Source organism: Nyctereutes procyonoides, unplaced genomic scaffold, assembly GCF_905146905.1.
Source record: "Nyctereutes procyonoides isolate TBG_1078 unplaced genomic scaffold, NYPRO_anot_genome, whole genome shotgun sequence".
NCBI classification, from domain to species: Eukaryota; Metazoa; Chordata; class Mammalia; order Carnivora; family Canidae; genus Nyctereutes; species Nyctereutes procyonoides.
Genome location: NW_026575024.1, coordinates 21,907,924 through 21,932,429, shown reverse-complemented (window position 1 = coordinate 21,932,429; position 24,506 = coordinate 21,907,924). Strand labels below are relative to the sequence as shown.

The following is a 24,506-nucleotide window of genomic DNA, read 5'->3' as shown; positions in this document are numbered from 1 at the left end:
ATGAACAAAGGCCCAGAGGGGTGGTTTGAAACTAGCAAACACTTCCACCACTCAATAATGAAACCATCATATTGCCACATCCTCTTGGAGGGCCTCCTGAGAACCTCAGCCTCTGGCCAACCCTCAAAACCAGTGATAGCTCCAGGTAGAAGGCCTCATCTGCGCTTGTAGAGCCAAGACCTGTCCCAGTTGTCACCCCCACCCCACTCCTCTGAGAAAGTGTGTAGGTTCACTGAGGGCTCACATATACTAAGTGTAGGTCACCTGTTTCATCTTACTGAGAGCCTTCTGAGAGAAGCACGATCTTTAGCCCCTATTGCAGATTGGCATACTGAGATTCAGAGAAGCAGCATGCTAGCCGTCACATAGACAAGAAATGGCAGTGTTGGGACTTGAACCCAGGTCTGTGGATCCAAAGTCTGTCTCTTTTATTTTTTTAAAGATTTTTATTTATTTATTCATGAGAGACACAGAGAGAGGGAGAGAAGCAGAGACACAGGCAGAGGGAGACACAGGCTCCATGCAAGAAGTCCGATATGGAACTCGATTCTGGGACTCCAGGATCATGGCCTGGGCTGAAGGCAGGTGCTAAACCACTGAGCCACCCAGGGATCCCAAAAGTCTGTCTCTTTTAAAGCCCTCTGTCATCCCAGGTCCAGAAGAAGTCTAGAACTTCAGTTGAACTCCTAAGGATGAATGTGCTGTGCTTGGAAATACTGAACATTTATAAAGCTCACTTGAAGGAGAAAAAGATGTTTTTTTTCTTCTTCTTATTTCCAAGGTGTAACTATTCCCTCCAACTGTGGCTAGCATCAAGCTACCAATGTGACACCATTGGACTTGGAATTGGAAAGAGATGAACACAGTTAGCACCTACAAGTGGTAAGAGTCAGTCCCAGCACCCACTGGATGACTATCCTGTCCCGGCCCTAGTGTGGCCAGTGAAGCCCATCAGGACTGAGAATAAGGGCTGAGAAACTTGCTCCTCCAGCGGGGGGCCTGCCCAGAATCCCAGGAAACTGTGGTTAATCTTTAAATCAGCCCTGCAAACAAGTGCAGCTATTTTATCAGCCCAGGCTGGTTTCTGGTGCGGCTCTGCAGCCGACTTGCTGTGGGACTTTGAGCATATGCTTCCCCCTCCAGCCTCAGTTTACTGACTATGAGAACTACCATTAACTGGTACCATTAGCTGAGCACAAGCTCAGCCACCCTCACGTTTGTCCGTTCTAACCTTCTCAGGAGTCCTATGGGGCCACGATAACTTCTGTTTTATAGGCAAGGGGATAGGGCTGGGGAACTCAGTGGACTTGTAGGAGATACGGCAGGTGGGCAACTAGTCTAGATTTGAACCCAGATTGGTCTGGCTCTAGGCCTTGCCCATTCCTGGTCTCTTGGAGGCTCTATTGTGCTCTGAGACCTTTGCCTCCTCTCTTCTAGGGTTCACCTCCCAGCTCCTCTTGGGAAGAGAAGCCGAGGCCTGGTGCTGTTTGACCTGGATGGGCCTTAGTTTCCCATCTGTGAAATGGGAGAACTTTCAAAGAAGGAGAGACAAAACAGGGATGGTATTTAAAGCTGGATTCACACTCACCCTTCCCTATGCCATGATTCCAGGAGGACTAGTGAAGAGCCAAAGGTGGGGTGCAGTTTTGGAGCATGGGATAAGATTGTTGGCATAGTGTTTGCAGAAGCCTTTGTGGCCTAAAGCGGCATTTCCTTATTGTCCCCTTTCTTTGCTCTACTCTTTGCCCCCTGCATCCAGATATAATTTGCCTCTTTATTTACTGGGAAGTGTGATTGCCACTAAATACTGGCTTCAGCCCCCTCATAAGCAGGAATATCTAAAACTCAATGACTTCTGATAAGCCGCCTTAGTTACTGTTTTGTTTTTTAAACGCACATTAAAATGAACATATATCAGGGCACCTGGGTGGCTCAATCAGCTAAGTACCTGACTTCAGCTCAGGTCATGATCTTGGGGGCCCTGGGATGGAGCCCTGCCTGCAACTGGCTCCCTGCTGAGCAGTGAGTCTGCTTCTCTCTCTCTCCCTGTGCCCCTCCCCCTCCCCCTGCTCTCTCTCTGAAAATAAATACAATCTAAAAAAATAAAATAAAAAATAAAATGAACATGTATCTATTAAAATAAATGTTGCTCTTCCCTACACTGTTCCTCCTGCCCCCCCCCCCCCCTTGCTTTGGGAAACTCAAGTCAAGGCCAGGGTCCAAGGCCTGGTTCTCCTCAGGTGACTTCCTTCTCTGTGCCTCAGTTTTTCACCTGTAAAATGGGGATAATCATCAGCCCGCCCAGCCTAGGTGTTGCTAGGAATAGATCCTAAAAGCCGACCTGAGCCATTGGCATGGTGCCTGGGAAAGAGCAAAGGCTCCGTTAGCGCTGACATTATTATTCTTATTACCGGTAATTGAGGAAGAGGTGGATTTGGGGTCAGTAGGATGGGTGCTTGGGGCCGGTTAGGGAGGGCATTTTGGCTGGAGGGTACTGAGGGGTCCCACAGGGTGGGGCGCTCTCACGGGTCGGGGTGGGGGCAGGGTTTCTGTGTCTCCGCCCCCGGCCTGCCCCTCCCGCACCTCCGGCTCCCGCGGGGTGGGGGTCCCGCGTGTGGTCTCTCCTGGGTCACCCGCGGGGAGCCGGTCCCCGCACGCTTCCTCCTTCCTCCTCCTCCCGGCGGCCGGCCGGGCCCCTCCTCCCTGCTCGCGCGCTCCCTCCCTCCTCTTCCCCTCCCCGGGCCGCCTCCTCCTCCTCCTCCTCCTCCCTTTCTCTCCCGATCTGTCTCTCCCGGCCCGGAATCCATTCCGGCCCGGGAGCCGGAGCGGCCAGGCCGCCGAGTGCCCGACCCCGGCCGTCCCGCCGTCCGCCCTCCCGCGCGTCCGTCTGCCGGTGCGCCCGCCGCCGACCGGCCCAGGTGAGCGCCCCCGCCCCTCCGCGGGCCCCGGTCCCGGCCGGCTCGGGGGAGCCCCCGCCCCGACCCCCGCGGCGTCCGAGGCCCGGGCGGCGGGGGGCTCGGGGCCCCGCTCCGGCCTCCCCCGGGTCCGAGGCGCGATCCCGGAGCGCTGGGCGGGCGCACGGGGACCTGCCCGGCGCGGCCTTTTGTTGTGATGCCTTGGGGGGGAGGGGGCGGGCGGGGGCTCGGGGTCCGGCCCGCGCGGGCCCCGCCGCCGGCTCACCCTTCCCCAGGAGCCCCCGAGAGCAGGAGCCCGGCCGAGCCCCCGGGCCAGGTCTAGGCCAAATCTGAAATCTGAGCCTGTCGGCGCCGCCTCTGGCCGCGGCTGCCGGGCCTGGCGCCCCCGGCCGGGATGGGAGGTGGAGAGGGGGCGGGCAGGGTGGGCCTGGGGGCGCCGAGCCAGGGGCGCGGGGCGCGGGCCCCAGGACCACCCTGCCCTCCTGGAGCTTGGGGTAGGGCCTGGTGCCGCGGGTCTGGAAGGGACTGGGCCACACTGTCGGTCCACTGTCCCCAGCCCCCAGCCTCGCCCCTGGCAGGCCCAGCCGCCTGCCTGCTCAGAAGTTGGCAAAAGTTTTGGGTTTTCTCCACCAGGCTGGGTCCATCTCCCTGTCTGGGCTTCGGTTGGGGGTGAGCTTAGGTGCCCACAGGGGCTGCCGCTTGCCCAGCTTTGTGTGGTCAGGCAACTGCCTACCCTCTCTGATCTGGGGGTCCTGATCAGTGGCAGGTGGGTCTGTCTGGGACTGCTGGGCTGGTGGAAGGATGACGGTGAACAGAAGAGGCTCACCTATGGGGTATCAGTTCTGCCTCTGGGGCCTTCAGGCTCACTGGCCTGTGGGCAGAACAAGTGAGGCTTGTCAAGTGGGGCTTCCTGAGCTTCAGGACCTCTACAGTTGGGGCAGGGGTCCCTGGGTTACCTGGGATGAGTCCAGGCCCAGCCACAGTGCTGCTGAGATCAGACTTGGTTTCGGGCATAGGCCAGGCCAGTCCTGTTACTGCCCCTCTTGTCAGCCTCCTGGCTGGACAGACAAGACTTCTTGTCTCCCTGGGTGACCTGGGCCAAGGGACTGCCCCTCTGAGCACCCACATGTGGCATGGGGGAAGAATATATGCACTTCTACGTGTAGGAGCTCGGTGTGTAGTAGGTGCTCAATAAATGAGCGCTTCACTGGATGAGTTGCCTAAAATGGGCGGGGGCTGAGGGTGCTGGTCCCAGTGGGGCTTGTGTCCAGAAGAGGATGGATTGGTGTCCGAAAAGCCACCGGAGAGCCCCTTGAGAAACAACTCCAGCACCATCCTGCCACCCAGCAGCTGTGTGACCTCGAGCAACTCGCTGCTTCCTTGGGCCTCAGTCTTATTAAGTATAAAATAGGCCAAATGGAGAAACTGAGGCTCAGAGAGGGGAAAGGACTTGACCAAGCCCACACAGTTTGAAGCTGGAATGAGAACGTACACTTCAGAGACCCCAGTCTGGCTGCCCTTGACCCCTCCAGTGTGGGGGGAGCAGGGGTTTCCCAGTATGGGACCAGGCATCAACGGTGTTAGAACAGACCATACAGATTGATGAGTGATTGCATGGAAGCCACGAGGTCCTTCTGGGGATGTGGTGATGTGGTGTGCCTCGGTGATGTGGTCTTTCCACCTAGGGAAGTGATTTACAGTGTGTCACCTCTCTCAGCTGACTGCCTGCCTAAGCCCTCCTGTGTGGCTCTTGGGCTTTTTTCTTCCTGAAGGTGTCCCTGCCAGGACTGCCCTCTCCTCTGTGAGCTGTTTATCTGTTCTTACTCTTGAAGACTTAGCTTCAGGCCCACCTCTTCCAGGAAGGCTCCCCAGCTCTGCCTCCCCTCCCCAGCCTCTTCCTGGAGCATGAACTCTCCCCAGCTCACAGCACAGTGCCTGCTGTGGCTTCTTCCCTGATTGTGACCTGGCGGGTGGGGGGGGGGGGATGTCTGGCTCCCACGAGCCCCAGGAGCCAGGGAGGACATGGCTCAGTGACCTGTTGACAACACTCCCCAACCCCCTGGTCCTCGTTGGTCCCATTTTCCAAACCTGCCCAGATGCAAACATCCATGACCCTGTGTGAGCCTCTGCTATATGCTAGGAGCTTCAAACTCAGGCTGAGCAGTGTGGCGAAGGGGTTAGTAGTGGGAGTTGGAGGCATCAGGGGGCTTCAAAGAGGTGAGGAGGGCAAGAAGTTTGCTCAACCAAGAGGGAGGGAGGGTGCTCTTTCTTCTATTCGGACACTTCCCAGGGTTTCTGGGATTGTGGAGGTGGTCATCCTGCTGCAGAATTGTGAACAGATCCCTGGCCTCCTAGATATTTGAGTCTAGAGGGTGAGCCAAATAGCAAACAAGTTACCAAATAAATTAATATATAATCACAGATGCGATAAGGGCTCAGAGAGAGAGGCGTGGGGTGCAGAGGAATTTTGAAGGAAGTATGTAGGAGTTGGCCAAGCATGGAGCTGGGGAAGGGCTTGTCAGGCAGAGAGAAATACCTGTGCAAAGGCCCTGAGGTGGGAAGTATGTGTTGTTATAGAGAAACGATGGGAAAGCCTCTGAATTCGGAGCACAGAGAATTAAGGAGAGTGGGTGAGAGGTGAAGTAGGGGGTGTTTTGGGGGGTAATCACTCATATGGCTGGACCATATGGAGCTGTGTGGGCCTTGGAGATGAGTTTGACCTTCATCTTCACACAAGGGACTAATCAGCGTACCCTGTGTGAGCAGCCCCATGCTGGAGGCCAGGGATACAGAGCTGTTCAAGGCACTTGGTAGAAATAGATCTGTGGGCTGGACTCCAAGTATTCTGTGGGGGCCTAGATCAGGAGTCAAGAGGAGGAGGCATTTGAGGCTGGGCTTTGAAAGTGGAGTAGGAGTTCACTGGCAGGAAGGCAGGAGAGGGTGGGAGCCAGCAGTTGGGGTGGCTGGAGGCTGGGTGTGTGTGTGTGTGGGGGGGGGGTGGGCAGGCAGGGGACAGCTGGAGACCAAAGGTATGACAGGGTTATGATAAGGGCTCAGGAGTCAAACAGGTCTGTGTTTGAGTTCTGACTGTCTCCACCTGTTGTGTATCTTTGGGTCATTCACTGTATCTTTCTGAGACTTCACTTTCTTTGTCTTGAAAACAAGGACAATACGTATCTCCCTATCAGGTAGCAGCCAAAGGAGGCCTACATGGCCCCCACGCCTGGTGCCGATAGGTGCTTAGGGAAGGTGACCTGCCTCAAGTGGTGTTACACTAGGTAGCCCCTGGACCCGGTGGGTCTGGCCTCATCAGCTGTGTTTGGAAGGCTTTAAGTGGATGAACTCATGGAGTCCGAAGTTGCTGGCCTGGGCAGGAGTGGCCTAGGAAAGGATGTTGGCAGACAAGGCCACCCCTGTGCCGGGTGATTTGAATCCTGCTCTGCCCTTGCTGTGTGAGGAGGCTGGACTGGAGAGAGTGCTGTTAGTCTAGTTCAGCCCAACTTCTTGAGAGCATACCTTAGGTGAGATTGGTCCATTTTCCAGATGTAAATACTAAGACCCAGAGAGGAGAAGCCACTTCCTGCCTGGATCGTGTGGCTCCCGGCACCTCTATCTCCCCTTGGGTCCTTTACTCCCCCACCACTGCTCTAACCCCTTATCTCTACAGTAAACCACTCTGGTTTCCACTCAAGCCAGTTAGCGGGGAGGGGAGGGGAGGGTACTTCCTCTGGGGTACCTCAGTTTCCTCATCTGTGAAGTGGGATAATATGAGTCATGGCTACTAGGGTGCCCTGAGAGGACTGAAATAAAGCATTTAGCACTCATTAACTAGATAAATAGGGGTGGGGAAGAACCAGGTACAGCTTAAATCCTTCATCCTCTGGCAGCAGACACCCCCTTCCTGTGAATCAGTTCCTGTAGCTGTAAATGGGCATGGGGTTTTACCCTTAGTGAGGCCAAGGGGAGAGTGGGATGAGCTGGTCCCTGCCTTTACCTGGGCGCTGGCTCGGCATCATGGTTCTTGGAAATGTAGGCCCAGCAGGTCCTTCCCCTGTGTTCAAGGCCTGGTTCCCACCGTCTGTCCAAAGGAAACTCAAACCTCTGCATACCTCCCTTGTGGAGATTAGATTTGCTTATTTCTCCCAGTGGCTTGAGTCTACTGGACAGTCAGTAAATGTGACATCTTTCTCCCCTCCCTTCCCTCTCGGGGGCTCAGATATCATCCCGTTTTAAGATGGCCCAGGCCTGCGCTGCTGTGTCGAGAAGCGTTCTGAGGTCCAGGCTTGGCTTCCTGGGAAGGAGCGCTGTGAGAGATGAGTAATGTCTGCCATTGGCAGAGGATTAGAGCATGTTGTCCATGTGCTGTGCGTTTGTCATTCCCGATCCATTCTGACCTTCTCTTTTCACAGATGGGGGAATTGAGGCCAGAAAGACCCGGGACATATTATCCAAGCTAGGAGAAAAATGCACATCTCTAGTCTTTTGATCCAAGGCTCTCCCAACTCAGCCAGCCTGCCCCTTCCCACTGGACAGCCTGGGTGGGGCCGAGTGAAGGGAGAGGTGGATGGGAAGGACCCCAGAGCCCACAGCCAGGAGCAAAGCCCTGGCTATAGGACCTTGAGCAAGGGACCCTCTTCTTTTTTTTTTTTTTTTTTTAATTTTTATTTATTTATGATAGTCACACGGGGGGGCGGGGGGCAGAGACATAGGCAGAGGGAGAAGCAGGCTCCATGCACCGGGAGCCCGACGTGGGATTCGATCCCGGGTCTCCAGGATCGCGCCCTGGGCCAAAGGCAGGCGCCAAACCCAAGGGACCCTCTTCTACCCTGGGCCTAAGCTCCTCTCTTCCCAACACAATGACCCGGAGGAGTTCCAGAATAAAATGAGAAGCCTCTCCTGCGGGAGTTGTCCAGGGCAGGCCTGGCTGTTGAGCCCACGTGGGGCCGTTAGAAACTGTGGCAATGAGTCCTCCAAGCAGCCTGCAGGCAGACTCCTGGTGCCGTGGATGGAAGTCGGGAGACTCAGCCTCCCCGTCCGGGCCCGATTACTTTCTCTTGCCCTGCCCAGATTTGTTGCCCTGACCTTTACTCTGTCTGATGTGGATGTCCTCATGTCGTGCCCTCTCCAGCCAGGTTGTAGCCACGTGGACCATTCCATCCTTTGCCTTAGCATGGGATGGGCAAAACTTTTGTTCCCATTACACAGAAAAGGAAACTGAGAGGCTCAGAAGGGACAATGGCTGGGGCCACGGTCTCCCAGCACAGCGAAGTGTGAGCCCAGACTTTTGGCTTCTGGGTGATCTGTAGCATCCAATTCCCACTGAGTGTGCACCCAGCTTGCCTGAAATCTTACCCAAGGAATAGGGCTGGTGTATTGCGGGGGACAGGTGATCCTGACTTTCTGGGCTTCTGATTCTGGCTGATGGATCTCCCCTCAGATATAGGGGAGAATATAGGGTCTTGCAGGGAGCCCCCAGCTCCACGGGTTGGCATCTCATGGGGTGCTCAGTGGCTACTCATGGCATAAAGGGATTAGAAGTAGCAAGGCTTTTGGAGCTGATTGGTTCTGGGTTCAAATCCTGACTGCCATTTGCTGTGTAGGATTGTGGAAAAACAATTGCTTGGGGCCCTGGTTTCCCTGTCTTAGAAATGGGGATGACAGTGCCAATGGCAGCTTTGACAAGGTGATGTGAGGATCAGATGAGTGAATGTATGTCTGCTTTGGCAGAGTCCGCACACAGTAAGTGCTTAGTATTTCTGAGCGCCCATAATTATGAAGGCAGTTCCCTGACCAGGCGGGAACTGTGGACAGGAATTACAGGCCAATGAATTGGGGACTCCCTGGGGCTGAGACCGGACGTATGTGTCTGTGGCAGGCTTGTCCAATGGGACGTGGCCAAGGGGAAGGTTAACTAGAAACAGGTTTTGTGACTGGGTGAGTTGGAGACCATGAGCGCCATCCTGCCTCCCTGACGGGCTCCCGCCTTAGCCCACCTGTGGCTTGCCCACCTGCGACTTGTCAAGGCCTTCTAGTGTCCTGATCGCGACATTTGAGGCCTCCTCACTGAGCCGGCCCATTCTCTGTGAAGGTGACCACTGATGGAGCCGTGGGTGCTTGGCCCACGAGGCGGGAGCTGTTACTGCGCTGGTGCTTTGCAGGGGTAGCCGAGGCTCAGAGCGAGGCAAGGTGGGTGGGGGTAGGGGGCCCCCCAGCTCGGGGTCCTGGAGGTGAGCCCTGCCTCTGCCCCGCCCCGGCCACGCCCACATTTCCCTGGTACTCAGTGGGCTTTGGGCTTTTTGAACCTTCAGCTGTCCCCTGTGGGCCTGGGTGCTCCGGCCTCCGTGCCTTGCCCCTGTGGGCCCACTGCCCAGTGGCCCTCCCTCTCCATACTTGTCTAAGCGGCTGAGATGCCTCTGCGCCTGCCGCCGGGAAGCTCTCAGTGACCACGCTCTGTGCCCCAGCCCGAGTCCATTCTTCCCTCCTCTGCACCCCACTGCCCCTTCTCTGCCTTCCCTCATGGCTCTGACACCTTCTGCCCTACATGGCAAGTCACAGGATTCTTTTTGCTTCTTAGGCAGGTCGGTGATGGTAATCATGGCTCAAGGGCACTGCACTTTACAGTCTACAGAGCACCTTCCACGGCCACCTCTCAGCGCCCCCAGCAGGGCTAGGAGTAATAATCTTCGTTTGGCAAATTAGGAAAATGAGACGCCAAGTCAGGGTCCCCCCAGTGGCTCTCTCTGCTGGCACTGAGCCCCGCCCCCACCCCCATGAGCCCACAGTCTCCCGAGGCAGGAACCCCTCGAAAGGATTTGGAGGTTCAGAGAGGTGAAGTGACTTGTGTGAGGTCCCGTGGCCTGGAAGGCTGGCAGAGCTGGGAGTGTTCCTTCTGGGCCTCCGAGAAGGGGCAGGTTGTGCCCATGCTCCCACTCCTGAGTGGAGAACCAGATGCACTCGTGGTCCTGAGGGAGCAGGGATCAGCCCCTGGAGGTCCTTCAGGAGTCACTGGCTCCCTCAGCACGTAGTTGGGCCCTGGGCCGGTGCCAGGTAAGTGCTTGTGTCTGGTCCTCACAGCATCATGCAAGGCAGCAAGTTCTGGCCCCATTTCACAAGACAGGAAACTGAGGCTCAGACAAGCAAAGCAGCTTGCCTAAGGTCACCCAGTGCATGAATTTGGACCCGGGGCCCCAAGGACTCCACAGGCCTGCCCTGCCTCATGTGGGCTGAGCCCTTCTTTGCCTCCTGTCTGACCCCTGATCCTCCTCTAGCCCTTTCCTGGCATTCCTCTCAGATGGCGAGGCCTGGAGACTTCTCTGGCAAGCTACCGGCCCCCAGCCCCAGGGCTCTCCTACCTCCAACTGCTGTCACCCACAAATTGTGCGACTTTGGTGAGTCACTTCACCTCTCTGTGCTTCAGCTTCCCTACCTGAAAAATGGGCCTAATGCCAGTATCCATGCCATAGGCTTGTTCTAAGGTGCGGGATGCTCTCAGCAAAGCCAGCACCTAATGGGCACTGGAGAAAGATTAGCCGCTATTTTGTTATAATCTGTATCAGCTTGAAGACGAAAGAATTGACAATCCCATTCTCCAGATTGGAAAACTGAGACTCAGAGAAAGGAAATAGCATCCATCAGGCCACAGAGGGATGTCACAAGTTCCTGGGGGCACATCCCATTTCCAGATAGGGAAACTATCTCCTTCCAGGACTCAGTTTTCTCATCTGTTCAGTGGGTTTGTGCATATGGTGGGGAGATAGTTCCATCACATCAAACCAATGTGGTTCCTTAGTCTGCAGCCACCCTAGGGTGGGGGTTGGGGGAGGTAGGGGCACCTGTCTAGGCTGATGGGGGCTGTGCCCTGTGGACTTTGTCCCTGAATTATGCCAAGTTCTCAAGGCTCGTCTTGCCTAGGAGGCTGAATCAGGCCAGGCCAGGCCTTCAGGGTGCCCTGCAGCCACCAGCACCCAGGTCCCACCATATCATCTGGTCCACCTTCCTCCTCTGTTGTGTGCCCTAGACGAATGGCTTCTTTCATTGAGCCTCAGTTTCTCATCTGTGAGATGGGGGCAGACATCTTTCTTCACGAAGCTGTTGGGAGGACTGGATAGCTCATTTCCCCCCAGATGCCTGCCCATGCTAGGCTTAGAGAAAGGCCCCAGCTAGTGGTTACAGGCATGAGGATGGGCAGGATTCTGACTGGCAAGAAGGGGCAGCAGCATTCCAGGCAGAGGACCCATGTGAGCCAAGGCTCAGAGTAGGAGTACCCTGTAGTTAGTTGGGGGTAGGTGGAGTGGACTGCCACCTTCTAGGATTTGGACTGACCCTGAGGGGAGTGGGCAGGGTGTCAGCAGTGACTGTGGTGATGTTGACCTTCCTGCCCTCCAAACTTTAGATTTCCTTTCAGAGCCTTGGGAGCAGCCACCTGTGCTCCCCACCCCCCTCCCTGCCAGGTGTTCCCGAAGGCCCTGGAACCAGATGAGCCACAGTTCTATTTGGGGACAATTCTGCTGTTCCCGTTTCTCTCCTGTGCCCTAGTTTTAGAAACGACGTGGGTTTGGTTACCAGTTGGCCATTTGCAGAAAGCACCCCCCCACCACCACTCCGCCCATACCTTAGATCTGTGGGCAGCATGGGCAAAATAGGACTCATTATTGCCTCTGGGAGTTGTTCCTGGCCTCTGTCCCTGGATTCTCTGGGTAGGGAGTTGGCAGCTGGACTCTTGATTACGTGCTGCTGGTGTCTGGACCTTGTGTTGGGTGCTAGAGACCCCCAAGGGATGCACTCTGGGAACAGCCTGCACTCTGGTGGAGCCAGACACAGACCCTGATCATTGTCCTACCACTGGGTAGGCACCACAGGAACTTTGGCAGCCCATTACAAGGCCAGAAGGGCTTCCTAGAGGAAGTGATACCTGACTTGAGTCCTAAAGGATGAGCAGGAGCTCACAGGAAAAAGCAATGGTGAGGACATGCCAGGACAAAGGCAGAGCCTGGGCAAATATCTGGAGGTGGGAACTCACCTGGTGTGTGCAGCTATAGCCTTGGGAGGTGGGGGTATGTGTCAGGTCATGTACAGGGTAGTTAGAAGGGGACTAGGTTGACCGGGCAAGGCCTCAATATCTTGCCAGGCTTTGCTGAGGCCTCCTGCTGAAGGTGCGAAGGGAAGACAAAGGCCAGACTTGGCTCTCCAGTGCTCAGTTACTGTTACCAAATGAAGGTAGTCCAGAGAGGCTGGGGTTCCAGATAGGGATCAAGAACCCCTACCTGAGGCAGAAGGTAGGGGCTGGTCTGGGGCCTCAGAGGAAGCAGATCAGGGAGGACTTCCTGGAGGAAGTGGTACATGACATACTTGAAAGGATGAGATAGTTCTCTGTGGGGAGGTGGAGCTTGAACTGGGGCCTGAAGCTGTGGCATGGGCAGCTCCTCTTGTTGGAGCCCCAAGGAGGGGTAGAATTTTGACTTCAGAGGTGCTGGTGCCCATCCATGGAGAGGTCTGAGGGCCTGCTCAGAGTCTACATGCCATCCTTGGGCATGAGGAGATAGCTGGACAGAACTGATTCATCTAGCACTGTGAGTGGGAGCCCTGTCAGCATTGTGGCTTTGGTGAGGTGGCCCTGGGGAGAAGGTGGGTGCCAGCCAGGTAAATGGCAAGTCTGGGATTGATGGGGGAGCAGCAAGTTGGGGGATGGAGGCCTCAGCCCCCACTCTGCCTGCCTGTACATCCTTTCCTTGTGGAAGCCCGCCTGGCAGGAAGTGGTGGAGACGTGTTGGGGCCTGGCTGGCTGATTCTGAAGGTGCCTGGGACATGGGCTGGGCATGGGGCAAGGGCTCCGGGTTCAAGGCCTGATCTCCCTGCCATGTTGAGTAAAGCTTGCCAGGGCAAAGGTCTCCCTGCTTGGGTCCATTCGAGACTCCAGAAAAGCCCCTCTGCCCTCTTAAACTCAGACGGTCTGTACTCCAGACAAGGTGAGTAAAGAACAATGGCTGAAGACTCTGATGCCTGATAGGCATGGGTTTGAAACCCAGCTTTGTTCTCTGTGGGCCAGGAGCCCAAGTGTCTTTGCTATTCTGAGCCTCAGTTTCCCCATCTGCAAAATGGGGGTCACCTTAGAGTGTCCTAGGGCTTAATAAGATTTCACAAGGCTGTGCCCAACACCATGCCGGCCCCTGGGGTCTGGCTTTGGAGCTGTTGGCCCAGCTGACCAGGGGTGGTAAGACTTGCTGGGTGGCTGAGGGGTGGCTTCCGGTCTGCCTTGGGCTCAGCACAGGCACCGAGGACAAAGCCCCTTTGTGGCGAGACAGATGGAGCCTGGGAGCCCCCCTCTCATCGAGGACCAGAGGGCCGCCTGCCCCTCCTCCTCACCCAGTCCCCCCGGGGGAAGGAGCTTCCTCAGGCAGAGGAGATGGGAAATGAAAGTCGGGTTGTGCAGGAGGAGAGTCCAGGCTGGCTGCAGCTGCGTAGGCCAGAAAGTCTGGCTGATGAGCTTGGACAGATCCATCCCTTTTCTGGGCCACCTTTCAGGGCCTTGAGCATCCCTGGCAAGTCCCAACCCCACTGTGTATGCCCTTTTCACTTATCCATCCGTCTATTCATCTGCCCATCCATCCATCCATGAATCTGTCCATCCATTCTGTAATTACCAGGTATCCACTGTGTGCTAGGCCCTATGCTTTCAGCCAGGGGCCACTCTGGCCAGATGGTAGCCAAGTTTCCCAGCTGTTATCTGTTTTAAATATTACACCCACTGCAGGGCTTTCAGCAGTGAGTGAGACAGAAGTGGCCCCTGTCCTCAGACGTGTGCTCCCATGGGCAGCTATGTCATCAGTGCTGTGGTCTGTGCTAGGAAGGAGAAGTTGAAGGTCCTTACTTGGGCAGGAGGAGGTCAAGAGAAGCCTTCTGTGAGGAGGTAGCTTTTGAAATGAGACTCAAAGAGAGGACAGAGTTGGTGGGGCGTGTTGCCATTGAAACAGGTGGCCAGGCAGGGCCTTCTGAGCCTGTGATGTCTGAGTGAAGCACCTGGAAGACGTGAAGGGGTGGGGTGTGTAGATGTCTGGGGTTGGTAGGTAGAGGGGACGACAAGGGCAAAGGCCCGAGTGAGTGTGTGCGCCCGGTTCTCAGGGGAAGGGGAAGCAGTGGACAGTGTGAGAAGAACAGAAGTGAAGGGGGTGGGGCCGGTAGAGTCCACTAGAAGGCTTGGAGGCCTGGGGGAGGACTTTGTCCTTTGTTTCATAGGGGCCGTGAAGGGTGTTAAGCAAGAGTCATGGTTCAGACTGACATTCCAGAAAGGGTCTCTGCTCCCAGTTGTCCAGCTTGGGGGAGGAGGCTGAACCTGGGCAGTGGGGTGGCCATGGTGAGAGGGAAGTGGATTCAGGATGTGTTTGGGAGGTGGGATAGGCAGGACTGGGAACCGGGTTACGTGGGGGCAGGAGGAATCATCGTTCCTCTCTTGGGCTGCTTGCTGGTGATGAGGGGCTGAGTCCTCGCCACAGGCCATGGTGGCTTCTGGTTTGTTTGTTCCCTTTACCCGGTCCATCTGGAGGCACAAATTCCCAGTGCCTTCCTCACCGTGTCCTGATGGCTGGGCTGAACCTTTCTGTTCCCATGGCTCTGTACGTTAGGCAAAACTGGCAGGACCCTACCCATTTTACAGATGAGAAAACTGAGGCTAAGAGTGGTACACCCACTGCCTGGGTTACATAGTGGGGCAGGGTTGGGGCTTGGTCTCTCAGGACTCCAGGGATCTATGGATTTGGGGAGTACGGACCCTGCCTCCCCAGTTCTAGCTAAAGATTTCTGTACCTAAGATTTCTTTCCTGCCCTGAACTATCTTAGGGAGATGGAGGCTGCCTCAGTGTGACCTCAGAGGTGGGGTCAGGAGCCTGGACTCTAACTTGCCACGTGACCTGGACCTGTTTCCTCTGCTGGGGATTCCTAGATCACAGCAGTGTTGGGGGGCGGGGCAGATAAAACGTAAAGTGCCACGCCTGATGCCTGGCATACAATAAACATTAAGTAATCAGTAGGTTTATTATTGTTGTTCTGTGGAGAGTGAGGACATGTGTGTAAGTTGGGCCTCTGGCTATGTCACCCCCAGCGCTGGGCTTTGGGGCAGCGCTGCAGTTGCCAGGAGGTGTCTTCTAGATAACTCAGCGCCAAGGGATAGGAGGTCCCCGGAATCCATGCCCAGCACTACTTTCCACATGGGGAAACTGGCCACGAAGCAACCAGGGACAGAGCAGCGTTTTACACCAGGTGGCCTGCCGCCCTGCCCTGCTCCCGTGCCACCCACTTCCGGGCCTTGCCCTTCCCTTTCCCTCTAGGGCTTCTAGGCTGTGGACAGGTGTAGACAGGTCCCAGCGGGAAGGGATCCTGCACGCTACAGGGCAGGTCAGGGCCTGGAGTCTGGGAAGGAGTCCCCTTCCTGCCCAGGAAGAAACCCAAGAGCTGCAGGGGCTGGCATGGCTCTGCCTCTACAGGCTGGGCTTAGGGGGGCTCCACGGGCTGCTTAGCCTTTGCCTTCCCCGGGCTGCGGGCCCTGTCCCCGGCGGCCCCCCTCCATCCCTCTCCCGGATGCCAGCCCGAGCCTGCAGCGCCCCGCCCCGCCCTGGCCACACTGGCAGAGCCGGTTTGAGGCCTGCCAGCCCCGAGCGTGTTTGCTCCACGAACACGGGACCAGACATGTTGTGGCTGCCCTGGCCCGTGGATGGCCCCTGGCTCACTCTTCCCGCGCTCCCCGCTCACCCCGCAAACAGCCCCTGGGACCCGTTCTGCGTCCCGGCCCGTGCCGGGTGGGGCTCGGGGCCTGGAGGTGGGTGCCTCAGACTTGCACACTGCCCTGTGGAGGTCAGGGAGGTCGCAAGCTCTGGCACGGGGACGTGTCAGGCGACGGCAGCAGCGAGCGGGGGTCAGGGTGTAGGCCGTGGGGCTGGACAGACCCAGGGCGAGGCGCCCCCACCTCCCACCCCCTGTGCCTCTTTGTTGTCTGGGGCCCTGGGTAGGACCCATTCATCTCTCCCTCCCTCCCTCCTCTCACTGGAATTTGTGAAGGGTCAAGGGAAGGCAGGTGGGGAAGCTTTGGTGGGGTGCAGACAGCACGTGCCACGTGTGAAGGTTAGAGGGTGATTACAAGTTGAAGGGAGGGTTGAGAGGTGGGAGGAAGGAGATGCAGCAGGCCTCCGTCCTGTGAGCAGCAGGCCCACAGGCCACCCCGCTGACACTGTCCCCAACCTCAGGCTCAGAGGCTGTCTTCCTCAGGGCTGCCAGAGGCATCATTTTGTGGGTAAGTGAAGGGTGGGCTGGACTTCCTGGTCACGCATGCAGGGTGGGCCACCTGTGTGTGGGCTTTGAGGCTGGGGGCGGGGACGGGGGCTGGAGCTCGGGTTGACTTTGTGGAGGGGCCGGGCCACCAGGTGCTTCTGCCCACCAGTGTCCCCAGAGGGAGTTCTGCCTGGGTGTGGGTGGGGAAGAGGGGGCACTATGTGTTCCCAGAGCAGAGAAGCAGAGCTGCTGTCAGGGAGTAGCGAACACTGTGAGCCCCTGAATGCAGTGGGCAGAGGCCACTGGCTGGCAATGGTCCCTCCAAGGCCCATCAGCCATCAGCCAGTGGGGGTGGGGCAGCTGTGAGCCCCCAGAGAGATGACCTTGGAGAGGCCCAGAGAAAGCAAAACTTGTCACCTCAGTGGCATGGGGGTGGGGGGTGGGGTCGGGAGTGGCATCTGCTAAGGAACCTTTGACATGCCAGGGCCTCTGTCAGGGTACAGACACTGAGCCCCAAGATGGGGCGTGACTGGCCCAAGGTCACACAGCGATTCCGATGGAGGCCTTCCATTCAGCCAGGTGGTACCTGGCTGGGTCCCTGGAACCTGCCTGTACTGGGCTTAGTGCCTTGAGAATCTTCTCTTCAGTCCCGGTGCCCCACACCCTCGTTCAGGGGCCAGACTCGCCTCGCTGTGTGACCTGGGCCTGGGCGCCCCCCTCTAAGCCTCAGCTCTTGGTCTGTGAAGGAGGATGTCTCACAAAGGCTCCCTGACACCAGGGCTGTGACCTTTGGCCTGTGAGCCTCCCTGCCCACCCACTGGCCAAGCTGCCTGGCCTAGGCTCTGGGGTAGAGGCTAGAGTAGGGTGGGTGAAACCTCCCAAGCCTGTGGACCTCCCTGACCCCAAGATGCTCCCATGGGCAGGAGGACCCTTCCAGTGACTAACCTCTTGGGCCTTGGAGGGGGGGAATGGTGGGAAGCAGGCATGGGAAAGCTGGAGCCACCCACTGGATGCCTGTCTTTTCCCCCATTTTGTTGCTGGGGAGACTGAGGCTGCATGCCTTATACTGACTGGCTCCCTTCCTTTCTCTTAACGATCCTACCTTTAGGCCTTTGCCCAAGCAGTCTCTTCTGCCTGGATCATACTTCCCTTTCCTCTTTTCGCACACTGCCCAGCCTTCGGACCTCAACTGAGATATCCCCTCCTTTGGGAAGTTCGCCATGGTTTAGGCCCCTTCTTGGCCCTCCAGCCCTCTAGAGCTGGAGGTCACTGTGCTCTGAGATGATCGCTGGGGGATGAAGGCTCAGTAACCTAACCCTGCCCCACCCCACAGTCTCAGGGGCCTGAGAAAACTTTCATGGCCTCTTCTCTCAATTTTTCTGATCTAAATTGCTAGACAGATCCCTTTCAGGCCCTCCTTCAGACTTTTTCAGGCCTTGGCCAAAGACTAGCAGCGAGTGACCTAGTTAAGTTGGGACTCACACGGTCCAGACCGCTCACTTGATAACTCCCTGCACATCTGACCTTCCTGTCTCAGGGCCTTTGCATAAGCTGTGCCAACCTCCTAGATTGCCCTTCCCATGCCTCCTTATATATCCAGTGGAGACAGGATGGGCTTTGGTATCACTCAGATTTGTGTTGGCATCTGGGTCTTCACTTCCTCGCTGGGCAGCTTCTGGGAGACCTTATATCCTCGTGTGTGACATGCGTGTGGCCATGGCTCACTTCAGGGCTATTGGGAGCATTTGAAGGGGTAGTGTGAACCTTAGGTGGGAGGAAGTAGGTGGGGGGAAGTGTGGCCTTCAGCATGCCCCATTCCACCCCACTGGCCTGCACTGAAGCAGCCAATGGCATTGAGTTTTGGAGAGGGAGCCGAGGTGGCCCTAGACCCTACCAAGAAGAGCCCAGCCAAGGCTCCTTCCTTGGGCCCTTCCCTGTAGGGGGAAGATCCGAGAGGGAGGGACTTGCCAGTCAGCTGCTAGGAGGTGAGGTCTTAGTCTCATCATTTAATCTGTGTGTGCCAGTTTCTCCATCTGTGAATGGGGTAATGAGAATGGTATGTAGTAGGTCCTAAATAAATACCAGCTATTACTACTGTCATCGTTCATATTACCCCCACTCTGGAGTCAGAGTCCTTTCCATATTCCTAAACCACTTGTAGAAAAACACCCCAGTTCGACAGGGAATTCTTTTGAGAGTGTGAAAGGAAGGAAGGAATCAGGTGAAGCCCCCTGCCCGTGGGGAGCTTCCATTCTCATGTGGGAGGCTATAGGGAGGCAGGAGAGGGATGGAGCCCCCATCTGTGAAATGGGAGCATTGGACTGGCCCCCTCGCCAGCTCCTCTGGCCTTAGCTTCCCCCTCCGTGGACAGGGCAGTGCTAGTGTACCTGCCCCACGGGGCTTTGTGAGGAGGGAGGGGCGTCAGTTGGGGACTGAGTCTTGGAGGTTCAGAGGGGTCACATGTTCACTCCATAAGTGGTCCTCCTGGGGCTCCCCTGTCTTGGCCTCCAATTCCTCTTTTGGAAAAATGGACTGGCCCCGGAGCCCTGCTTTGTCCTCGATGTGTGGGCTACCTGCCAGAGTTCAGCTGGGAGCAGTGGCCTTGGAGAGAAGGGCTGACAGTGGCCTAGGGCCAGGAGAGCCAGGATCCCCAGCTGGCCTGCTTCTGTCTTGGATGGTGGCTGGGACACCTGACTTGGCTTCTCTGAGCCTCTCTCTGTCCCCTCCTCTGCGAGACAGGGCTGATCCCTGTATGGCTGGGTCCTGGAGAGAACTAGATAGCTAAGCAATGATGGAAACCGTCATGGCCACAATAGTAAGGGCCCCGTTTTGGAAGAATAGCCTGTGTGCTCAGGGCTCTGCGTCCGTTAGCTCATCTGCCTTTGCAGCTGCCTGGGGATGACCATGGCCGACTCTGTGGTACCGAAGGAGGCTTTGATCAGTTTACCCAGGGTCCACCCGTGGGCCACAGCAGGGCCCCTCTAACCATGATGCTGTACCCCACCTGGCTCAGGCAGGACTTCCCAGTCCATCTCTCCAGATGGCTGCTGATGGGCTGCTGATGGGCTGTTTCCCTCCCTACCACCTCCTCCCTCCTCCACCCCACACATTCCTGACACAACCTCCACTGCCCATCCTTCCCCCACCCCGGGTTGGGTCACTGTTATCAGGAGACATTCCTGGACTGGCTGAGAAGAGCTCCTACCTTGGGCCCCTCTGAGAGGGGTTGTGACTGCTGACAGAGGTCCTGTTGGTGGCTCCTCTGGGAGTGGGGCCCTGGGACACGAGGCTGCAGAGCCCACAGTTCAAGTCTGCTGGCTGATGCTGCCTCTTACAAGCTCTGTGACTTGAGGCAAGCACCGTGAACTCTGTATGCCTTGGTTTTCTCATCTGCAAATGGGGCTGACCACGTACGGCTGCAATGGGTTCATTGGGACTCACGCATGTAGTGTCATTCTTAGTCTGGTGCCTGACACGCAGGAGTCTCTCTACCCATCAACCAGCTGTTGTTATCATTTGAGAACTAGTTGCCTCTCCTTTAGGTGGGGCCCCCAGTTTAGATGGTACCTTCTGAGGGGTACACATCAGGAGGGTGCCTGTGGGATGAGGGACCTTAGGCAGTCCCTGTCCCTCTCTGAGCCTCCTTTTCCTGGTCTGCTCTTTGAGCAGTTGGGTATGAGTGAGTGCAGCTCTACCCCAGTGCCTCCTTGTCCCCATTGCTGTATTCTCTGTAATTCATCCCTTGGCCCGTTTGGCCACTTGGCTTTTGTCTTTCCCACCATAATGCCTGGCACATAGCAGGTGCTCAGCCAAGCTTTGTGGAAGGAGCCAACAAATGCACAACTCTTGAGTGAATACCCAGGGCTTTCCTATTTCTGTCTTTTTGTGCATAGCTCCCTTTGCCAGGAGCACTGTCCCCAGTCTCTCTGCTTGTGGAACTCCTTCTTGTCCTTGAAGTCCTCCTCAAATGTTGCCTCTCACAGCAAGCCCTTCCCACCTTCTCCCTGTCAGAGTATTGCTGGTGTTCTGCACACTTGGTCTGAGGCTCTCTGCTGGCACCTGTTACAATCCAACTTGGTGGACTTAGTAACATATTAATAAACAAGGACCGTGCACTGAATGGGCACTAGGCACATGGGCAGCCCCGTGCATGGGTTGTCTTATTCACTCCTCCACAACAACCTTGAAGCTGGGAATTATTATTATCCCTCTCTTTGCAGAACACAGAAGCTCAGAGAAGTGAAGTGACCTTCCCAGCTATGAGAGAGGGCATGCCAGGATTTGAGACCAGGTAAGCCTGTATTTTTTCTTAAAAGGAAAAGAAAAAGGGACCCCTGGGTGGCTCAGCGGTTTAGTGCCCACCTTTAACCCAGGGTGTGATCCCGGAGTCCAGGGATCGAGTCCTACATTGGGCTTCCTGCAGGGAGCCTGCTTCTCCCTCTCCCTCTGCCTCTGTCTCTGCCTCTCTCTCTGTGGGTCTCTTATGAATAAATAAATAAAATCTTAAAAAAAAAAAGGAAAAGAAAAAGCATTACCATGCACACAGTAAAAAAATAATTCAAAGTACAAAGGAAGACAGGGAAAAACTTCTCTTGGCTGCAGGTCTCCTTGTCAGAGGCAACTACTGGAGGGGTTCTAATGTGTCCTTCTAGGGAGATGGAGGATGCATATGTAAACATGTATGTTAGAAAATTAACACACACACACACACACACACAAATGGTAGCATGTGGTGTACCCTGTCTTACACCTGCCTGTTTCTTCTTGGCAGTGTACCCTGGGAACCATTGGTGCCACTGCTTTCTTTTCCATGGTTGCATTGTATGCTTTGTGTGGCTGGAGACCAGGCTTTATTTAATTAGTGAGGAATGGGAGGCCTGGGTGGCTCAGTTGTTTCAGCATCTGTCTTTGGCTAGGGTTATGATCTTAGGGTCCTGGGATAGAGCCCCACATCAGGTTCTCTGCTCAGCAAGGAGAGAACTTCTCTGCTTCTCCCTCTCCTTCTGTGCTCTCTCTCTCCCTATCAAATAAATAAATAAAATCTTTTAAACAAAAGTTGCATATCTCTTTAAACAAATAATTAGTGAAGAATGCTTTGGTTGTTTCTAGTCTTTTGCTTTTTATAGACAATTCTGTGATGAATATCCTGTCATTCACTTAGTATTCATGTGCGAGGATTCCTCTAGGATTGAGCCCAATTTGCAGGCTCAGAGGTTGTATGCAGTTGTCATTTGATGGCAATTGCCAGATTGTCCTTGCTGCAGGTTGCGCAAATAGACCCTCACGCTGCCCCTCCACCCCCCAGCTTCCCTCACTCTTAACCAATGTGGGTTTTGCTATAGAATTTCGAGGTCTTTTCCAGTCTAATAGTTGAACAGTGGCCCTCCGCTGTAGTGTTTTGTTTTGTTTTTTAATATCACAGCTTTACTGAGATATAATTCACATACCGAACAACTCGCCCATTTAAAATGTACTATTTAATGGTTTTTAGTATATTCACAGAGTTGTGTAACTATCACCACAATCAATTTTAGAACACTTCTATCACCCCAGAAAGAAACTGTGTACCCATTAGTCACTCCCCACTCCCCCTCAGACGTTCCTCCTCCAGCTCCGGGCAACAACCAGTCTTTCTGTTTCTATAGATTTGCCTATTCTGGTCCTTTTATATAAATGGAATCATACAGCATGTGGTCTTTTGTGTCTGGCTTCTTTCACTTAGCATCATGCTTTCAAGGTTCATCCATGTTATAGCATGTTGTCAGGCATCATTCCTTTTTCTTGCAAAATAATATTCCATTGTCTGGACATAGTACCACATGTCATCTGTCCATTCATCAACTGCTGGATATGTGGTGGTTTCCACTTTTTGGCTATTATGAACAAAGCTGTTAGGAATATTCACATACAAGTTTTTTTTTAAAATTTTTTTTCACATACACATTTTTATGTTTTCACATAAAAGTTCTCTTTTCTCTTGGGTACATACCTAAAGCAGACTTTCTGGATCATGTGGTAACTCTATGTTTAATCTTTTGAGGAAAAATACCAGGCTGTTTTCCAAAGCAGCAACACCATTGTACATTCCCGCCGGCAATGTATGAGGTTTCCAACAACTTACTGTTATCTGTCTTTTTAATTATAGCTTTCCTAGTGGGCGTGAAGGGGTAGCTCATTGTGGTTTTGATTTGCGTCTCCTTAATGACTAATGATGTTGAGCATCTTTGCATGCAGTTATTGGCCATGTGTAATTCTTTTTTGGAGAAATGTCTAATTGGGGTATTTGTCTTTTTGTTGTTGAGTTGTAAGAGTTCTTTATGTATTCTTGGTACAGATCCCTTATCATATATATGATTTACAAATATTTTCTCCCATTCTGTGAATTCTTTTTACCTCCTTGATGGTGTCCATTGGATACAAAGTTTTTTTAATTTTGATGGCATCCAGTTTTTTCTTTTGTTGCTTGTGCCGTGGGTGCCATATCTAAGAAGCCAAGATTGTGAAATTTATACCTATATTTTCTTATAAGAATTTTTTTCAGCTTTACTTTGCATACTTAGGTTCATGATCCATTTTGAGTTAATTTTGGGTGTAGGGTTTGAGGAAGGTATCCAGTTTCCTACTTTTGCATGTGTATATCCACTGTTTCCTGAACTATTTGTTGAAAAGACTGTATTTTCTCCATTGTGTGATGTTGGCACTCTTGTCAAAACTCAATTGACTATAAATGTGAGGGTTGATTTCTGTCCCTCATTTCTGTCCTATTAATTTATATGTCTGTCTTCATGCAAGTACCATGGTTTGTTTGTTTATTTATTTATTTATTTATTTATTGTAATCTCTACCCCCACCGTGGGGCTCTAACTTACCACCCCAAGATCAAGATTCGTGTGCTCTACCATCTGAGCCAGAGAGGTGCCCCTATAGTATTTTGACTACTGGACCTTTTCCTCAATTTTGAAATTAAGAGGAGTGAGCCTGCAAGCTTTGTTTCTCTATTTTAAGGTTGTTTTGGCTATTCTGGGTCCCTTGACCTTCCATATGAATTTTAAGATCAGTTTGTCAATTGTGCAAAGAAGATAGCTTGGATTTTTGATAAGGATTATGTTGAGTCTGTAGATCAATTTGGGGAATATTGCCATCTTAGCAATGTTTAGTTTTCCAGTCCACGAACATGGGATGTCTTTCCACTTATTTAGATTTTAATTTCATTCAACAATTTTTGAAATTTTTTAATTTCAAAATTAAAATTAAAATTTAAAATTAAAATTTAAAATTTAAAATTAAAAGTATAAATTTTGTACTTCTTTAAGTTACTCTTATTCCTAACTATTCCTTTGATATTGTAAATTGTTTTCTTAATTTTATTTTTGGATTTTTGCTAATGTATAGAAATATAATTATTTTTTATATGTTGATCTTGTACCTTACAACTTTGCTGAACTTGTTTATTAGTTCTGATAATTTATTTATTTATTTATTTATTTATTTATTTATTTATTTATTATTATTATTTTTAAAGATTTTATTTATTTATCCATGAGAGACACAGAGAGATGCAGAGAGAGAGGCAGAGACACAGGCAGAGGGAGAAGCAGGCTCCATGCAGGGAGCCCAGCATGGGACCGATCATAGGTCTCCAGGATCAGGCCCTGGACCGAAGGCGGTGCTAAACCACTGAGCCACCGGGGCTTACTGTGTTCTGATAATGTTTTTAGTGAAATCCTTAGGAATTTCTGTATACAAGACCATGTCATCTGCAGAGAGAGATAGCTTTACTTCTTCCTTTCTAATCTGGATGCCTTTTACTTCATCTTCATCTCGTTGCCCTGCCTGGAACCTCCATTACAATGTTAAATATAAATTGTAAGAATGGACATACTTGTCTTATTCCTGATCTTAGGGGGAAGGCATTCAACTATTCACCATGAAGTATGATGTTAGATATGAGTTTTTCATAGATGCCTTTAATTGGACTGAGGAAATTCACTTCCAGGGAATTTGTTGAGTTTTTATCATGAAAGAGTGTTGGATTTTGTCAAATACTTTTTCTGCATCTATTGAGATTATTGTGTGATTTTTCTCCTTTATTCTATTGGTATTGGTATGGTGTATTACATTAATCAATTTTCAGGAAGTTAAACCAACCTAGTATTCCTGGGGTAAATCTCACCTGGTCATGGTGTTAATTCTTTATATGTTGTTGAATCTAGTAGATAGTCTGTAGCTGCCACCCCCCCCCTTTTTTTTAAAGTGATATCGTTGTCTGGTTTTGGTATTAGGGTAATACTGGCTTTGTAGAACGAGTTGGGTGGTGTTCCTAGTGAAGACTTA

General features: G+C 53.3%; 1 protein-coding gene across 4 annotated transcripts in view; it reads left to right on the top strand.

Moving 5' to 3' along the window:
* The first annotated feature begins 2,635 nt into the window (after positions 1-2,635).
* SRC (SRC proto-oncogene, non-receptor tyrosine kinase) overlaps positions 2,636-24,506 on the top strand; it is a 52,332-nt gene continuing 30,461 nt past the window's right edge. The window contains exons 1-2 of one of the 4 annotated variants that reach the window (XM_055301363.1): positions 2,636-2,918; positions 20,393-20,463. The gene's annotated coding sequence lies outside the window, so the exon portion shown is untranslated. Of the gene's footprint in view, positions 2,919-15,646; positions 15,724-16,170; positions 16,195-20,392; positions 20,464-24,506 lie in introns of those variants that run through there. The other 3 variants (XM_055301355.1, XM_055301360.1, XM_055301359.1) reach the window with 3 other exon arrangements.